The sequence below is a fragment of the Symphodus melops genome, assembly GCF_947650265.1.
Source record: "Symphodus melops genome assembly, chromosome: 15".
Lineage (NCBI taxonomy): Eukaryota > Metazoa > Chordata > Actinopteri > Labriformes > Labridae > Symphodus > Symphodus melops.
The window spans coordinates 15,143,354-15,161,282 of record NC_136705.1 but is presented as its reverse complement, the minus strand read 5'-3'; the positions used below and the strand labels follow the sequence as shown (position 1 = coordinate 15,161,282).

The following is a 17,929-nucleotide window of genomic DNA, read 5'->3' as shown; positions in this document are numbered from 1 at the left end:
GCAGATTTAAAACCCAGTCTAAACAACTGGGCATCCAGTTGAGGAGATGAGAGCATGATCTCAGTCACTATAAAAACAGTTTGTCTCATTCCAAATAACATCATTGACGTGAATTTAACCCCCCACTTTACCTTGTTCTTGTTGAAAAATGACTATCATGTGTTTCATTTCTAGGGAACAATAATTTATTGCCTTTTAAACATTTCAAATAATCAGATATTAAAATGATTATTATATTATTCACAATCTAACTCACAAACTTTGAATGAAATCATGTTATGAAGACACCAGACAAGAGTGTTAAACAGTGATTGAGAATCTGTTTTGGTTGTTTTTAACACTTGTGAGAAAGTCTTTGCTGCTGTCATTTGGATTCGACTGGAACTCATTAGCTTGTGTGCTGTGTTCTCATTTCTCTCATCACTACTTTGTTTATATTATCACATTTCTACTATTTGTGCTGTGCTCTCATTGCCCAGATGAATTGAAGCCATCTCAACAAACATGCTCTTTTTGTTTATTTATTTTTTTAGATTTGTTTTGGGGGGCTTTTGTGCCTTTATTTGAGAGATAGGACAGTGGATAGAAAAAGGAGACTGAATGCGGGAAAGGAGCCAAAGGTCATAATCAAACCAGGCCCACTCACTTCAAGGAGTCCAGTCTTTGTACATTGAGCTGGGGAATAAACCTCTACTCTACCAGTGCTTCTAATTATTTTTTGTAAAGATAATTTTTTTGGTGTATTTATGCTTTTATTCAGTGAGGACATTGGATAAAGTAAAACACTTGGATGAGAGAGTGGGGAAAGACATGAGGCAATGTGCAGAGGTTTGGAGTCAAACCCTGGGTTAGTGCTTTATCTTTTTTAACTTTTCCTACATGCTGTCAAAATTTCATTTTGTGTATTTTGACTCTAGTTGAGACTCTCTGTTTATAAACACAAGTGACCTCCATTCAAACACTCTCACCAGTCACACCTATGAAAAGCATTTTGTGGTTCCAGTGAGGAATTTGAAGTGCTAGAACATGTCCATTTGCATTTTCTCTGTTGAATCCACACATTTTATTAACCCCCGAGCTGGACTAAAACAAAAGGAATAATGTGATTCATTTCTCTTTTTATAATTCCTCCACTCAGTTTGCACAGTGGGCTCTTGTGCAGCATCAATTTGACATTCACTGTAACGGCTCCTTTGGTCAGAAGTCATTGTTTTTCTTTTCCTGTAAATTTGCCAGTTGGTAATTGCATTTTTAAGAGAGCGGCAGAGGTGAGACCAGAAGGGAAAACGGTTTTAGGCATAGGAAAATAAGTTATGAATAGTAACGCTAACATCCTGTGGCTGCTGTTGCTCATTCGCTTGGCTCAATAATACCATTCCTCTGTGAGCCACATTTAAGCTAAAGGTTTATTTTCAGAGCCTAAGGGAGCTATACTTTTTTGTTTTTTTTTGAGGCAACCGGGTTTCTAAAGTTATTCACATGAAGGTTTTACTAGGTTTGAAGCAGGCCTTTTATTTCTGCTTGAATTGCTGCTAGGAGACTTGTTTGTGATTTGTTTCAAAACAGCAGAGCTAAGTAATTTTCATCTCTCTGCCAAGTGAACTAAGGCCCCAAGGGCGTCTTACTTATAGGCTCAAGACACACACATGAACGTTTGCACATTTGCACTTAGATTCACTCACAACTGCTGAGTAAAGTTCTCCTGCCATTTACCGGCTCTGTATCAAAAATAGAGCAATAAAAGCCATATTAAATCCACCTTTATTAGGATAAATACCAGCGCTGTGGACACGTTTGAAGGAAATACTGTGCATCTGAGAAATATTAAAAAGTTAAAAATGGATCAGGGGAGCAGTTTTAGGACTTTCATCTTTGCTTTTCTTAATGCTAATTCTGACCTTTTATATTCAGCCGGATCTGCTGTGGCAGCTCTAATAGCCGTCCGTCTTGTCTCGGCTAATTCATGAAAGTGTGTCAGGTTACCTCAAGAGGGACAGAAAGAGAAGAGAAGCCTTACGAAGAAGAAAAAAAAAAGTGCCATTGCAGATTTCAGCAAGCCTGGTGGTATAGTATTGTGTGAAATGTAGTTGTCAGATAAATGTATGGTGTTAAGTCTATTCTGAGGAGCCTTATTATGGCATTAACCACGTATATGTAGAGCATAGATATTCACACATTTATTGTATAATCAAGAGCATATGTTTTTTCTTGTCTATTTCTGATTTATCTGTAATTTTGAGGTAAGAAATGAAAGACTCTGGCTTTCCTGCTGCTCCTGTGTACACAATCACTTTTATATCTCCAATATTTGCTCTGACTTCACTCAGTGATGTAAGTCCATCCTTGTTTTGACAAGGACAGTTATCTGAGTACTTCCTAACTCGATCTATATGTTTTTTTTTTCTCTCACGTCCACCTCACCGGCCTGCTTTGAAACCAGCTTGAGAAAAATAACTGTGGTTGCGTCAGATCGCAGATCTTTAGTCCTGTGATCCATATTTATGCTCAGCACCGCCTGTCACCCCTGCAGCTGCTTTCCTCATGGGGAATGACACAGTTTTTGTTTATAATTATCATGCACTTTGTGCCAGTGTGGATTGATTATACCCATCGCTACTTGTGTCCCCAATTTAATTTTCTTGCCAGGGGGAAAGTAATATCAGCAGTGCACAATGGCAAAACAAGGAAAAAAATAAGTTGTGCTGAAGCCACATAGTCCTTACAGTACAGTAAGTGAAGAACAAGCTCTTATATAAAACAAGAATTAAATGGGTCTTATATTCTGTAGTGAGATAATATTGGCTTAACTGCTGTGAGAAAAAGCCAGGAATAGTTTGAGTGGGCCAGGCCTTCACAGCGTCGAATGACAGATGATAAGGTTCAAGGTTCTGTTATACACTGTCAGTGTGTTTCTCACATTCATTTGGCACAAATACTGTATGTGCAACAAAGCCACAACATAAACATTTGTAAGCCTGACCAGTGAGTTATTTCAACATTTCGTTCTAAGAGAAGCTCAAAGGTCGCTCATTTCAGCGTTTGTTAAAAAAAATATTATCACCAACGTTTTTCTCTGAATTTGAAGTTATGATGACCTTCCTCTCCCCCATCGTCTTTAGCAACCTTACTCTCCTTGTGTGCACTCTGCTTAAATCAACAGCATTTTGAAAGTTAGTGAGGCAATCATGTTTGAGGCAAAGCAGTTCAGAGGACCCTCCCCCCCCTCCTTCTCCTCTTCCTCCCTTTTTTGCTCTTTCTCTTCTGTGCTATATATTCCCCAGGTCTCTCTCCTTGGCACAGAAACTATATATTTCATGCTCGGCTCAGTGTGTTTTGTTTGAAATATCTCTCACTCAGTGCTGGTTTGATTTTTATTAAAAAGAAACATTTTGAGAGCAATCCTTTAGAATCCCTTTTTTGTAATCCCCTAAGGGTGGGAGGAGTACAAAAAATATGTATTGCTTCAGTATATTAAAATTGTCCAGATGCACTGATCATAAACAGAATTTTTAGAGTCTATTTTTGATCTGGGGTGCGTGTGTGCTAGTTTTGCTACATCTGTGGCTGGATTTTTAGTCGTGCATGGTGTGTATTTATGAGGGTGTTTCTGCCTGTCTGAGTTAGTTGCATCTGTGTTTGACAGAAAAAGAAAGATTTCCTGTTTGGTCTCTATTCTTCTGACTGAAACTAATTGTGAAACATACTGCACTTAAGCAGGACAGCTGAGAGAAATAAAAATGAAAGCAGCAAACATGTTAAATTTTAGCCCTGCACTGTGAGATAACATCTTCAAAAACATTTAGTCCCCTACAGCTTGATTGGGCTGGGTCACCAGATTGAACATCCAGTGTGATGTCATTGTTTCCACAACTTGAACCACTTTCTTGTTCACTTTTTAAACATGAAATCAGATCAGATGAAATATGCATACACTGATACCGTCCCATGACAGCCCCGTCTGTTAATGTAATAGGCAAACTGCTTGCTAAGCTCATGTTTTCCCATCTCCTCTGCAGATTTGTGCTAACCAACGGCCCATGAATATTTCATCGTCCATATGTCAGGGTGTACAGAGGCCGTAGAGGAGAAATTTAGAGGAGAAAAGAGTACATGTTGTAGCTATATAGTCTAATTTTATAACCAGGACATGAACTGTATAGAACAATAAGTAAACATCTGGTGAAAGGCCACTAATAGTGCGCTCATCTCTGTTCAGATGTATGTTTAACAGGAAATGAAAGATGCATTAAAGCAATGTTATGCAACTAACCATGCCATGATTTAAGGGGAGACAACCTATTATTATTGCTCATATACAGTATGTAGATGTATGTACATACGTGTGTGTGTGTGTGTGTATATATATATAAAATTGATGCTATTTTAACTAAAAACACTTTCTTGCAGCCGCAGCATTAACACAAAGCCTGGGCTGAATAACAGATAATCTCCCTGATTATCCCCATTATGTCATCAGATATACACCATCTCTTTACATGTTACTTTGCATTGCTTTTCTATTTTTAGCAAACAGCACAGAGAGATGCATACTGTAATGTACATACACTTCTCCAACTATAACATTTGGCTTTAAGCAATAGGTCATAACATGTTCATCTTTACATTTTCATTGGCGTGTAATCAGACAAATGTAGAAATGCTGTGCTTTTCTGATCTCTTCTCTTTTCATATTTAAATTCCACAACTTAACTTTGTTCCACCACCACATTTCTACATTGACCCTGAAGGAATAAAGCAAACAATGTTTGACTACAAAGGGATTTAATTATGTTCATTTCAATTGAGAATTTGACTGGGTATATACATTTTTCCTCCAGTACAACTACTTAGTTAACGACCTTAATGCAGTAGCTGAAAGCAGCATCATGCTAATTCCCCCTAAGAACATCTATAATTGGGAATGATACAATGATGTCATAATGATGTGCTTCTCTTTTAGTTTCCTCTGAAGTGCTTTTAACCTCAACCTACGCCATTCTGTACTTTACATGTTTCATTTTAAAGCTACAGTATGGCTGTTTTTCCTATTTTTCCTTTTACTGCAGTGTGCGGTAAAATAAAATGGAATTACTATGTTATGTCACACAGTGAAACATTTTGTAGTCTTGTTGCGGTCACTTTATCATCACATGTTGTGGCTGTAAGTACTTTTAAGATCCCTCCCTGTTACTACCTTTATACTTAATCTATGACATCAAAGGTGATCTCAAACAGCACCCAAGCGTATTGGTATAATAAAATTAGAAAATATTTTTTTTTTCAGGATATATTTCTGTCAACACATTGCAGGTCATAAATGTCATGTTTAAATTTTGCTCCAGAATTTTAAACAAACATCGCCTCCAAAGAGATTTTTCAGACTTGCTCTTGCTTGTAAGAAACTAGTCTTCCACACAATGTTAACATGGACTAAAGGTGCTAAAGTGTTGACTGCGAAGAATCAATCATTGGGGTTTACTTCATGTCTGTGCATGTCGATACTTCTTTGGAACTGAAGGTACTTTTATCTGGGAAATTGATTAGGAAATATGACATCAAAGCTGTTGGACTGTGCATGTAGCACAAACTTTTTCCCCCACATACATTTTATTTAATACTTTTCACTTTCGCTGTCTGGCAAGCTTGACCTCATTCATTTTTGATGATAATAAATAATAAGTGCAGGTGTTAATGGTTCAAATCAACAGGATTATATTAACACCATAAGATGGATGAGGTAGGTTTTCAGTTGTAATCGACTACACATAAAGAGTCATACTTCGTAATACGCCTCCTGAACCTTCCTGATAGAAATTACAACAGAGCATGTTGCAACCTGGAGCGAGCACATTTGACTCATCGGTGTAACTGTAGATGCTGTTTACAAAGACTGTCTCTGGTGTAGAAACAGCTCAGCCTTCTGCAACTGGGTTGTGGGGTTAAGTGTGGAGCATCTTTCACTTGTCTGCAGGTAGAGGCATGTTGTTACCGTTGTTGTTTCTGAAAAGACCTTGTGTAACTTTGGTGACGTCAAATATATTTTTGTCTCCCACCGCTAATACATGAAAGTAGCAAAGTGAGGATTATACTGTACCTCATGACTTTGATTAATGCTTCCAGTTTTTTTCCTAAGATGATGCAGACATTCCTCGGAAAAGAGGACGTTGACACTGCAGCAGCGTTAGTCATGTATTCAGATTACTACAGTTTTAAATAAACACGTATGTTCCCAAAAATACAATCCATCCTCATACAAAAAAGCAAAAAAACAGATATGAATATAAACTACCCATTGGCCTGTTTTGTGCTGGGAATGATGATTATTCATAATCACTGTGGCTCATCGCTTTGTTGCTTTTCAAAATGATAAAGTCTCTATGATTGGGCTCATTGGTCGACTCAATCCCATCAAGTGTAACTGGAGCGTGATCTATTAGAATACATATGTTTTATTGATGTTTGGGCTTCTTGTTTATCCTGGCATTCATTTATTTATAGGTCGATGCTGTGATTTTTTTTTCTTCCAGTAATGAATAGGATAAGCCTTGAAGCTTATCCACTGCTCCCTTTCATCTCTCCCTCACTCCCCTACATTCCCTCCCTACTCCCTTTCTCTATCTCTCCTCTCTCTCTCTCTCTCTCTCTCTCTCTCTCTCTCTCTCTCTCTCTCTCTCCCTCCCTCTCTCTCTCTCTCTCTCTCTCTCTCCCCCCTCTGTCTCTCTCCCTCTCCAAAAGCCAAATTGAAATACTGTATTTTTAAAGCTGCGGTCCTGCCGAGTTGTTGCTGCAGTCTGTCAGTATCAATGATGTGGAAGCGTTTGAAGGTTATCCCGTATTTAGTAAATCCTCTGCATTATGTAACTTTGACTCTGTTTTACATTTAGCACTGTTAAAAAAAGAAATAAAGGGTGTGTATTTGAGACGGTCCCTTTTGCACACATTTCCCTTGCGCTCTCTTTTTCTTGGATTTATTGTTCCATTTCCAACATTCTTGGAATAATAGCCATTACAGCTGAAGGGACATATTTACTTGTTATTTTACAGCTTGTATTGCGTTGTCATAAATTTGTTTATTTGTGTTGTGACAACTAAGCAGTGCAGCTACTTTTTACACAATGAATATTGTGCCTTTTTGGACTTTGTCCAACTCTGTGGATTTTTTCCTGTTATAATTACTCCAAACGTGTGTGTGTGTGTGTGTGTGTGTGTGTGTGTGTGTGTGTGTGTTGTTAGCTGAATACTTGGTGATATTATTAAATCTCCCAGTAGTCAGAGGTCAATGCATTCCTCAGCTTGTGTGTCAGTCAGTGGATCTGGGCTGAGATTATACCCAGCCATGTCTTGAATGTGATGTGTGCTAATAAGCGCTTAACAGGTGACGTTAGAATCATGAGGCGATCACGAGGCAGACAAAGAAAAAAAGAGAGAAAGGAGTAAGGAAGACATAAAAAGAGATACCAGAGAAAGAAAATTGTCTGCCTCTAACTGAAGCTTATTTTAAGTTCAAATTGAATTGGTGAAATGTCTCTTGTAAAACATGTTGCGCTGACTGCGTATCCTAATTTACTATTTACTGTGCAAATGGAAAGCTCAAGTCGACAGGCGTTTTTATGAGTTTGCACGGTGGCAAAGTACACACATTCACACCCCTGTCGAAACACACACCCCAATGAATCCGATGAGAATGATTTCATAATCCGTCGCAATAATAAACTTCTTTGAACAGTTTAATTGGCTCTTCCTGGAACGGCATGGCTTCGCTTCATTTGATCTGATGAAAGAGTAATGTTGCTTCTCCCCAGGGGCAGCATGCACAACAGCGCACAAATAATGAATTAAAAGCACTACTCTTTTTTCTTTTTTTTTTCCAAATGACTGCAATAATAAAGCAGGGAAATTCATATTGCAATTCCCCCTCATTAAATTGCTTTCATGTTTACTTTGGTATACTGTATATTTAATATTCAGCTTGTTTTCAGTGAAAATACTGCGGATTCCTGGAAGGGTAATGAATTGAGGTCACATGGAAATTGATTGTCATCTGAAAGCGGCATTGTGGCTGGAAACCGTCCAGAAACATTTCCCATGTGTGATTCTGTGAAAAGTCACACTTACTGTAGACTTTTCTAGCTCTTTGAATAGCCTGTACTGGGAGGAGTGAAATTGGATTTGGAGACATTTTGGTGTATGTAAAGTAGAAGAAGGCTATGCAAAAAAGGAATATGTAAAATTGAAACTGACAAAGTCATGATGGTTTGGGAAAATGTCCTTGTCTCTGGGCTGAGGAGTATTAACAGTGACAGTCTGACTAGAGAGTCTGTGTATGAGTTCATCAAATACTTTATGTGCACATACACACATATTGACACATAATTATTGTAATAAATAAAAAATATTCCATTTATATATCCATCTGATAATTGTAAGCCTTAACACACAACTTGACCCTGCAGGCAAGGGAATCAGAGTAAAGTAAAACCCTCAGCCTCAAATTACTCTAATTTCTATCCATACAGAAGCTCTTTTCTGAGTGTGGCTTGGAAGGGAAAAAAAACACGCACAGACGCACACACACACACACACACACACACACACACACACACAGCTACAACAAACTACAACGATTTACATGACATTATAAGTATGTGATAAAAATACAAGAGCATATTTTTAATGTCCCGGTAAACACACACTTGCCTGTATGTGGGCTTGTCTCCATGGCAACGCCAGACAGAGCGTGCCTGGCCTAGCGTTTTGACAGCTCCTCCTGATGATGATTGATAATTACTACCTGACTTGTTGTCCCTGTCTCCACAAACATATGGCGGGAGCTGCACTCCACTGTATATCTGCCAAAATGTTCCCTTTTCTGATAATAGCATTTTAATGTTGCATTTTGTTGTTTGTGCACAGCAATCATGCCCCCCCCCCCCCCCCCCCCCCAACACACACACACACGCACATGCACACACATACACATAAACACACACACACACGCACACAGACCCCCCAACCCCACCCTTTTGTAATTACATTTGCTGCAGCTCGTATAATTATTACAGAAAGGAAAGAGAAATAGATAGCAGAGGCAGGAGACTAGGAGAAAGTCAAAAAGAGGGGGAGGCAGGAGGATGGAGGGGGGAAGAAAATTGATTTCACTTTGCGTCCCTCCCTGTGCTGCTGAATTTAAATTTGACAAATTGTCAGGATCAACACAAAGAAATGGCATTTTTTAAAAATATAGTCACATATTAGAATATAAACACCAGATAATAGTGTGCGCGCGCTGGGCTGCATTTTAGAAATGGCAAGCGCGACTCTTTATTCCATATCTATGAGCTCAGTATTTTATTATGCACTGTTTGCGTTCATAAAGCTCATATTTTGACGCCCCTGGAAGCAATCTTGTTATATTCAGTGAGGACATCAGTCTATAAACATGATTTATCTACTGCACACCATCTACCCAGCCATTTGCATAACCCTTCTACTGTGGGTATGCTGAACATTACACCTGACCAGCTTTTTATACCTCAATTAAACCTTATTTAACTGATTTCTCGTTATATTAAAATTGGTTTCATCCATAAAAAACATAATGGGTAGTTTAAAGTGAGTTTAGGTGGCAAAAGAAGATAATAAATCCTGTTTCTCTTCATTTTAAGCTCAGCTGCTTCTCAGACTGATTAAATTTACATTCATGTTTGTATTTATCTTTCCCTTATTCAGACAGTTTATTGGCCTGAATGCCCTCTGCTTCCAGGAACAGGAATATTATCAGCAACACTCTCTCTCTCTCATTATGTCTCAGCTTCCGCAAGCTAAATCAAATGAACTTATTAGCCTCAAAGTACCTGATTTTACATGTCTGTGCTTCCAGATGGCTAGAACAACTACTTCACCTTTATCCAACTGGTTTATTTAATGTTCGGCACACCTGCAAAAGGCGAAAAGCTCATCGCTCTGTGGAAACTGAAGTCATTTCTAATACTGTGTGATTGAGGTCTGCCACAGGCTACGGCAACAGACAGGCTCTGTGAAGGAGATAATGATGCATGCACACACAGCTGTCAGTCAGCTGGCTAAAGGGAATCGTCTTTGAGGAAAATAAAAACAGACTGTAGCTGATATAATGCAGTATTTGTATAGGAAATGATGGGTTTGGGAAATAGAGTGGAACGAGTTGTCAGAGCTGTTGCAACAAGGAGAAAAGATCTAGTGAGAATATCCCCAGACCAGAAAATCTTGTGTGGATTGCTGTCTTTGCTGTGACAATGTATTCATACATATTCATATTTAACAAAGAAACGGATGTCATATTGAGTGATGGATTTGATTAGGATGATTCCAACTACATTTTTAGTCCAATAAATAAAATACTTTATTCTTAATTAGTATATTCTTGATGATTTTAATTTGAGTATCTAGCCTTTTAACGGGCAATCTTGTAAGTGCCAGCAAAAGATAAATAGTTTTATCCGTGTTGTTGAGCAAAAAAGCAGAACAATGGTTTAATTCAATTTGATTAAAAAAAATACTTTATTTGTTCCTGGGGGGTAACTCAAAGGCACACAGTGCAGTAAATGAAAGACAGTGCATCTATAATAAAAATGTAACTCAAGATAAAGTGTTGACAAAAGAATAAAGTGTCAAGATGCAAGTACAAAGTTAAAACAAAATTGCAAAGTTAAATACAAAAAAGAAGGTATAGGTGGACGCTATATACTAGAGCTATGTAAAAAGGTGAATACTGAAGGAATAAAGTGACCATAGTGCTATGATGGATACGATATGAGAACTGATGTCAAACAGAATAAAGTGAGGTAGTGAATTACGACCAATGTAAGCATAATGGATTAAGTATATAGATCCTTAAAGGAGAAAGGGGACAAAGCTGCAGAGGAGATTGGGATAAGTAGGTTGAAGTTGTAGTCGCTCCTTTCACAACGAGTGAGGCTAATCTATTCCTATGAATTACAGGCATGATTTAACAGTCTCGATTCACAGTTTGGTCAGGAAAAGAGTCTCTGATAAGGTGCTTTACCTAAGCACACCACTGTTCACCGGTTCAAATAGCTCTCACTTATCATTTTTTTGTTTAATGTTTTTTTCTCCAGTTGTCTTTCTCTATCTCTCTTCTCTCTCTTCTCCTCCCCTCTGTTTTATTGGTAGGTTAGGTTGTTGTTTGTGTTGAAGGCTTGGCACGTCTTAGCTGTTGTTTGTATGATAATACCAGTAACTAGTAACCATTGTCATGTCTTAGAAGCAGCCAAATGTATTCCTCATTAAATTCAGAACCCCTCTGAACCACAGCAGTGTAAAAATATCTTCTTATGTGGCATTCAGGGGGGAAAAAGGCAAGAACATAACAGCAGTGATGAAAACATTCCAACATTATTAATGTTAAACCCCCTGAGGTTGACCTAATATGAACAGTGTACTCATTCGACTGTGAAATGTTTTAAACTTTATCAGCGATAATCTCCCTCTGTATAATTATGAGGAATTAATTAATACTTGTATCATCTATCAACCTGTGGAGGTTTTGATGATTAAGAAAAACAGTGTCTTCTGTCCACCCACACACTCTGTCTCACTCTGTGGGCGCGTTGTGTAATTTTTTGTGATGATTGCAGTGATAGAGATGCTTGAAGTATTACTGTTCATTAATTTTGTGTGTGTGCTGTCAGTGTGTATCTGAAATGAAACGTGCCTGAAGCACAGGAACAGAGGAATAACTCCACTGTCAGATGTGACAAAGTGAGAATTATGAGCACGTCAGAAATGTCTGATACAAAGACAAGAAATGCGACAGTGACTACAGTCAGCAGCAAAATGACAGAGGCAAAGGGGCTCAGTAGTTTCTACTTTTCTTATGGAAAATCAAGAGTTTCTTTAGTAGATTCAGACGTGGTGGCAAAAAAGACAGAAAAAAAGAAATTTATAGTAAAGGTGCTCTGTGGTATTTATAGTAAAGTCGGTACAATACTTAATTTGTGCAGCTTTGTGATTTTTTCTTATTAGGCTTATTTCAGATACTGCAATCATTAAAACATTCTTTATCTTTTATTTGTATCTATTTACAGAATGGAATCTGTACTCGAGGGTCTGATTATTTAGCATGGGAAAAGTTCTGGTTTCCATTTTGTAGTATGTTTGTAGTCCGACTGGGATTGATCAGTCAAGTATCAGCAGATTTTGTTATAGGAAGAATGAACAGAGCAGAGCAAAGAGCTTAAGAGCAAAAGCAGGTGAAATGCAATGTGGACATTCAGGCTCCCAATAGCAGTGATCTGTCAGTGATATATTCATCTATATAAACATGTGCATACAAGTACAGCTAAGAATCCAATCTTTGAACATGAGCAAACAATCAGCTACACTGTGACATGAAAGCCGATCAGGGTTTAGATCCTAAACTCCTTTGAATACACCACAAATGATCGATCCAACCTCCACCTTCAAGAAAAAAATAAAATAAAATAAATAGATAAACATTTCAAAAGTAGCTTTCTTCTCCACTCGAGGACAGACCTGACAAAGCAAATCAGGATCATGATGTTGGTATTTAGCAAACTTTAGCCCTAAATCACAAGCAAATCACATTCTTCTGGTTTAATGCCGCTGAAGGAAGGTACAGTGAAGCCTCTGTGTAATTTACTGTGAGTCGATCAGAGTTTCTCTTCACTGCTTGCTTCTAGTTGTCAGTTTATTGTTTTCGGATGTTTTGTTTGTAGTGCAGTACATTTGGTACTGATATAAATATAGAAACAGTCCCCTTAATGGAAAACTCCTCCTTTACTGGCATGCTGTCCCCAGCATAAAAAAAAGCGTTGGGCATAGTTATAAGTGTATGACTTAGTTCTGTAAGAGGAAGGTACCTCCCTATATTTGGAATTCAGGATATACTATACTATATTTGTAAAAAAAAAAGAAAGAAAAAAAAAGAGACAAATCTGTAATTAGCAGTTTTCATAAAAATGTTTTTCAACACTACAAAACATTAACATAGGAAACAGTTCAGATCAAAAGACATACCAGCAATAACCACAACATATTACACCACAAGTGAAGAATGATTTGTAACAGACATTTGAATGTGTTTAAAAAGGAAGTGCTTTTTTTTTTAACACATCTGTCCATGCTCTGGCTGCATTGTTTACATCTGTGTTGTTGTTTTTTTTTCTTCTTCTTGTCTGCCTTAACTGACACACTGCTGCATCTTTTGGTCCATTACTGCCACCTATAGAACATGATAGTGGTAAAACCACAGGCAAAATCACGTTTTAGAAGAAGAAGGCCACACAAGATTAAGAAAAGTTGGATTTAAGGACAGATAGCTGAGTTCAGGAATTTCACCATATGACCATGTAGGTATCTGTATATAGGTAAGAAAAATGTAATACATGTAAAATGTATGCGAAATGAAAGGCTGTGTAAAAGTTTCCCAGTTTCCCACTGGTTGAAATTGTTATACTGGGGTTATTTTCCCTGAGGTGGACTGTACAAAGCTGTTATGACTCATAGCCACAATGGTCACAGTTATAAAAACAACAACAACAAAAAAAACAACCTATAATTCCTTTATTATTGTTCTGATGATAATGAAAGCCACTACAGAGGGAAAGAAAATTCTCTACTGTCTCACAAAATTGTTTTGGCAGGAGGGCGATTGTCAGAGATTTAATGTTTCTAAATCACTTAAACACAAAAACATGAAAGAAGAATAAAACTGTTCACTTCCAGGATCCATTCGAAATAGCATCTTTTGTGTTTAATAAATTATAAACTTGTCAGAGAGAACGATTTCCGGTATTTGAAATGTTCCAAGTTTGAGTTGTTATTATGAGCAGTGGAAATGTGGTGCGTTGATGAATATTTCATTCCACATCTTGTTTTAGAGGTTTTCTGGACATGATATTTTCTACAAAATAAAGCTTTGATCAGAATTCAAACTTGTACTTGTACATAGAAAAAAGAAGTAAAAACACAATGATAACCAATAGGATATGCACTTAAAAGAAACATCGGCTTGTCTTTGACATGTTTCTTAATAGAATAGAAACAAACATCTCAAAGCTGTGGTCAGAAACAAGCAGTGCTTGAGCAGAAACATTTGAAATCTCTCCACCCTCTGAGCTCTTTGATGTATAGTAAAGACACAACGTTGCCTGTCACTACTGGCTGAGCTATCAGTCATCGCTGCCTTTTTTGTATTCTCTGTGGTACGGCTGCATTGCTGCTTTGGAGCCTCCCTTGTCACATCCCTGTGCCTACAGGGGAGTTAAAATGTTCCACCAAAGTGTGATATCACGTCACCGATCAAACGACCAATGCTACGTTGCTCTAAAGATTAAAATCTGTTTCTCAAGAGTTGCTTCAGAGAATGTGATTTGTCAGGTTTTATTCATGTTTATGGTTCATGTTTTTTTTCCAGCTGCCATTGTTGTTCCTTATAATCATAATTCCTCATGACTCATCATAACTTTATTTAGTTGATTCTAATTTATAACACAAAACTCCTGCTCCTGTTTTCCTATCTACACATTTCCTTTCTTTAAGCAACAATTTAGCTTCATTATCTAAACTTTTCTTTTTGTCTGTACAAAAAACAAGCAAACATCTGCTTCATGCTTTTATGGTTAAATGAATGTCACAGTTCCTTATGGTTTATGACTGGCAGTAAATTTCCAACGTGTTGTTCTAACCGTTTATACCAACCTGAGTGGTCTTCTTTGTCTGTGTGTGGGTGTGTTCACAGGTAGAGTTTCGTTTTGTTTCACACCTGGGTGGATATTTATCTCTCTTGAAGCCGCAGTCATTGTGGCCTCACAGGCTGTTTTTCACTGTTTGTTTAAAAATCCTTTGCCCTTTCACCGTGTAACTCATTAAGGAGTGACTTCAAATTGACTGATTGGACGTCTTTGGAGAATTTTACATTGATTACAACAGAGAAACCGCTTATCAATGTCTCTCTGCTGCTAGACTATTTTTTATAGTTTCTAGACACTGCCTCTAAAGATCTACTTTGTGTTGCAACACTTTGTTTTGTCATTTGATTTAGTATTTTAATTTTACATCTTGGTTTGATAGCCTTGTGGCATGGCACTCTTGCATAAGTCTTGATCTCATTTAGACGTTTGTTTACATAGAAAGTGATTCATGATTGCACAACTAAGCTGTAATATATTGTATTTTGTTGTGTCTGTGGGGACATTATGTACTGTACAGACGGGACCATGTATTGCAACATGAGTGTTACCTTTGGCTGTAAGCTATGCTGATAATTGCTGAGTGGGTGTCAGGTCTTTTAGTGAAATTGCAACCAAGTGAGGCAAAACATTTTTCAAAACATGCTTTTTAAGCCAACCCCAGCTTCTTCTACTTCTGTCTCACTCATCCACTTCCTCCCCCTCCTCCTCCTCTTTCACATCTTTGTTTGAACTTGAACCTCATAATGGTGAGAGGAAGTGGAAGTTAAACTGTTGAAGTAAGTGGGTGGGGGTTATGTTTAATGAAAGAGCAGGTTGATAGTTTGTAGTCAGGGTAGTGGGTAAGTCACAGTGTGTCTGCATCTTTAATCTAACAAGCTCATGTCTGATTAGTCAAAACAGTAATGTTTTTAGCTCAGCAGGTTTTGTACAATGATGACAAGAGTTAGTTAATAGAGTTAGTCTCTTATCAATACTTTTTCATTATAGGAATTACAAACAACTATTTATGAATTATTTATTTCAGTTTGACCAACATAAATAAAAGCCCTGACACTGAATATTATAAATACCAGCCACTCCTTGTTTTCTTCACCAAGGAGAGCAAGAATGTTTCCTTTCCAATCATGGAATGCCGTGTTAGCCTTTAGCTCAAAGCACCACTAGTAAAAAAGAAATGTAGCCTCAAAGAGCTTCTAAGTGGAAGATGATTATTGGCCAAAAAAACCTCGTCTTTCTAGATTCTGCATTAATAACATAATCTGTATAGGCTAGGGGCCAGATCATTGTTTGTGTACGCTTGAAATCCAAGTAGTTTGGACCAATTGTGCATTAGCAGGCTTTGGCTGTATGCAGGACAATGGTCTGTTTAAAGTCAGGAGGGTGGTACACAATACATTGTAATCCCATCCTGGAACCCATGTGCATTTCCAACGATTTAGCTTTCACTTCTCTTTATTGAAATGAAACGTATGCAAACAAGTTAAGATAAAAGCTGCTTGGTTCTTCTTGTGTTTTGATCGTTTATATTGACTTTTTTTTGTATGACATTTCTTGAATGGAGGATCATTAAGAGAACACATTTGAATAGTCAGTTCGTTTTCGGTCCATTTTTTAAGTTGCTGTAACTGAGGTATCAATCAGCTTAATCCTCCAGTCAGCTTGGTACATCTCTGCATTCCCAGCAGCCTCTCAATCAATCAATCAATCCATTTTGTCAGGATTCCCTGTGGCTCTTCTCTGTTGATGCATAGGACCATCAGAACCCCTTCCTGAGCTTCCCCTAATGACTTTTTCATTATCAGTGACATCAACTGAATGGCAATGAAACAAAGGTATTAGGGCTGTATGTAATTGAATCTTAGGGGGGGAAGAAATTATTAGACAAAGCTGTAAAGCTGCTAAGAGCTTGATTGTTCGGCTGCATCCTGAGATGAAGTTGTCAGGCTGTGCAGAAGTTGTTGTAACTTCCGTGACCCCCCCCCCCCCCCTCCGGGAATAACCCTTACCTGCATTTATATACGGTATAAATGTGTGTTTTTGTGTTTGGCATGGCCTTACATCCAACTGCCTAGCTGAGTTTCAAGATTTGATTCACTTCTGTTGAGCTAGCAGCTAACAGTGTGTGTGCTTATCTGTGTGGGTCTGAGTGGGTACATTATACCCTCTGGGATTCCTGAAGGACCAGGCAAGAGTCCACCGGTCACTTTGAGGCACATCTCCAACTCATGTCAGCGGCCCAGATAAGCAGAAAGCCACAGACTGACAAATGAGTAACTCAGTGTGAAGCAGAAAGGGAACTGTGCAGCCATTTTTAGTGAATGACTAAAGTGCTTAATTTAGGGCTGTTGACAGGAGTATCATGTACGGTATACTAAAATGATCTTTTTCTTTTCTAGTACATTGACAAAAACATTTAATGCCCACAGACTGGTAAAAATATGTCATCCCCCAGGGTGCAGTAAAATCATTACCTTGTGATGTCGAATTTGTTTTTTCACAGACTATAAATGTCCATAAATGTTTCCATAGAGAAAATCAATCTGCACAAAGTCAGCCCCTGTTTGATTTTTCTTTGTGTTATTCTAAAGCTGATGACTCCTCCCTTATGCAACTTCTGCCACGAGGACGGCAGATCAGCAGTTCTGCACTACTTCTGCAGAACGGAAAGATTGCCAGCGCTTAACCTTGTGAGCCTGCCTTATGTATGTATGTGTGTGTGTGTGTGTGTGTGTGTGTGTGTTTACAGGAATACTCGAATGCACCATTTGACCTCTGTTTTACTGCAGGCATCTACATTTAGTTGTTTGACTGCGTTCATGTTGTCCTCTATCAATAAGTCAATGAATTTAAACCCGCGCCCTGTCATGTCACTTTGTGTTATGCAGCAACGTTTTGCTGTAATTGCTGCATTTTCTTACGCAGCAGTGTTTGACCTGATGAAAAATGTAAACAGACAGGCAGGTTATGTAAGTCGGTGTAGGATGTCAGGGGGGTTAATGATTGGACTAAAAACAGCACTGCACTGGGAGTGTGACTAAACTCAAATCTATGCAGCCAATGTAAAAGCAGATGTCATATTGTAATGAACAAATCCTCAGCAAGTCAATCCTCCAAACATACAGATGTTTTTTTTCTCGTTGTACTTTCAAAGGTGTATACGTCTAGCAAGTTTAAAAGCACATTTATTGTCTTCCATTGTATTATTACATTTTTTT

General features: G+C 38.0%; 1 protein-coding gene across 1 annotated transcript in view; it reads left to right on the top strand.

Moving 5' to 3' along the window:
- Window positions 1-17,929, top strand: part of arid5b (AT-rich interaction domain 5B) — a 74,904-nt gene that overhangs the window by 34,096 nt on the left and 22,879 nt on the right. The gene's annotated exons all lie outside the window — the stretch shown is intronic.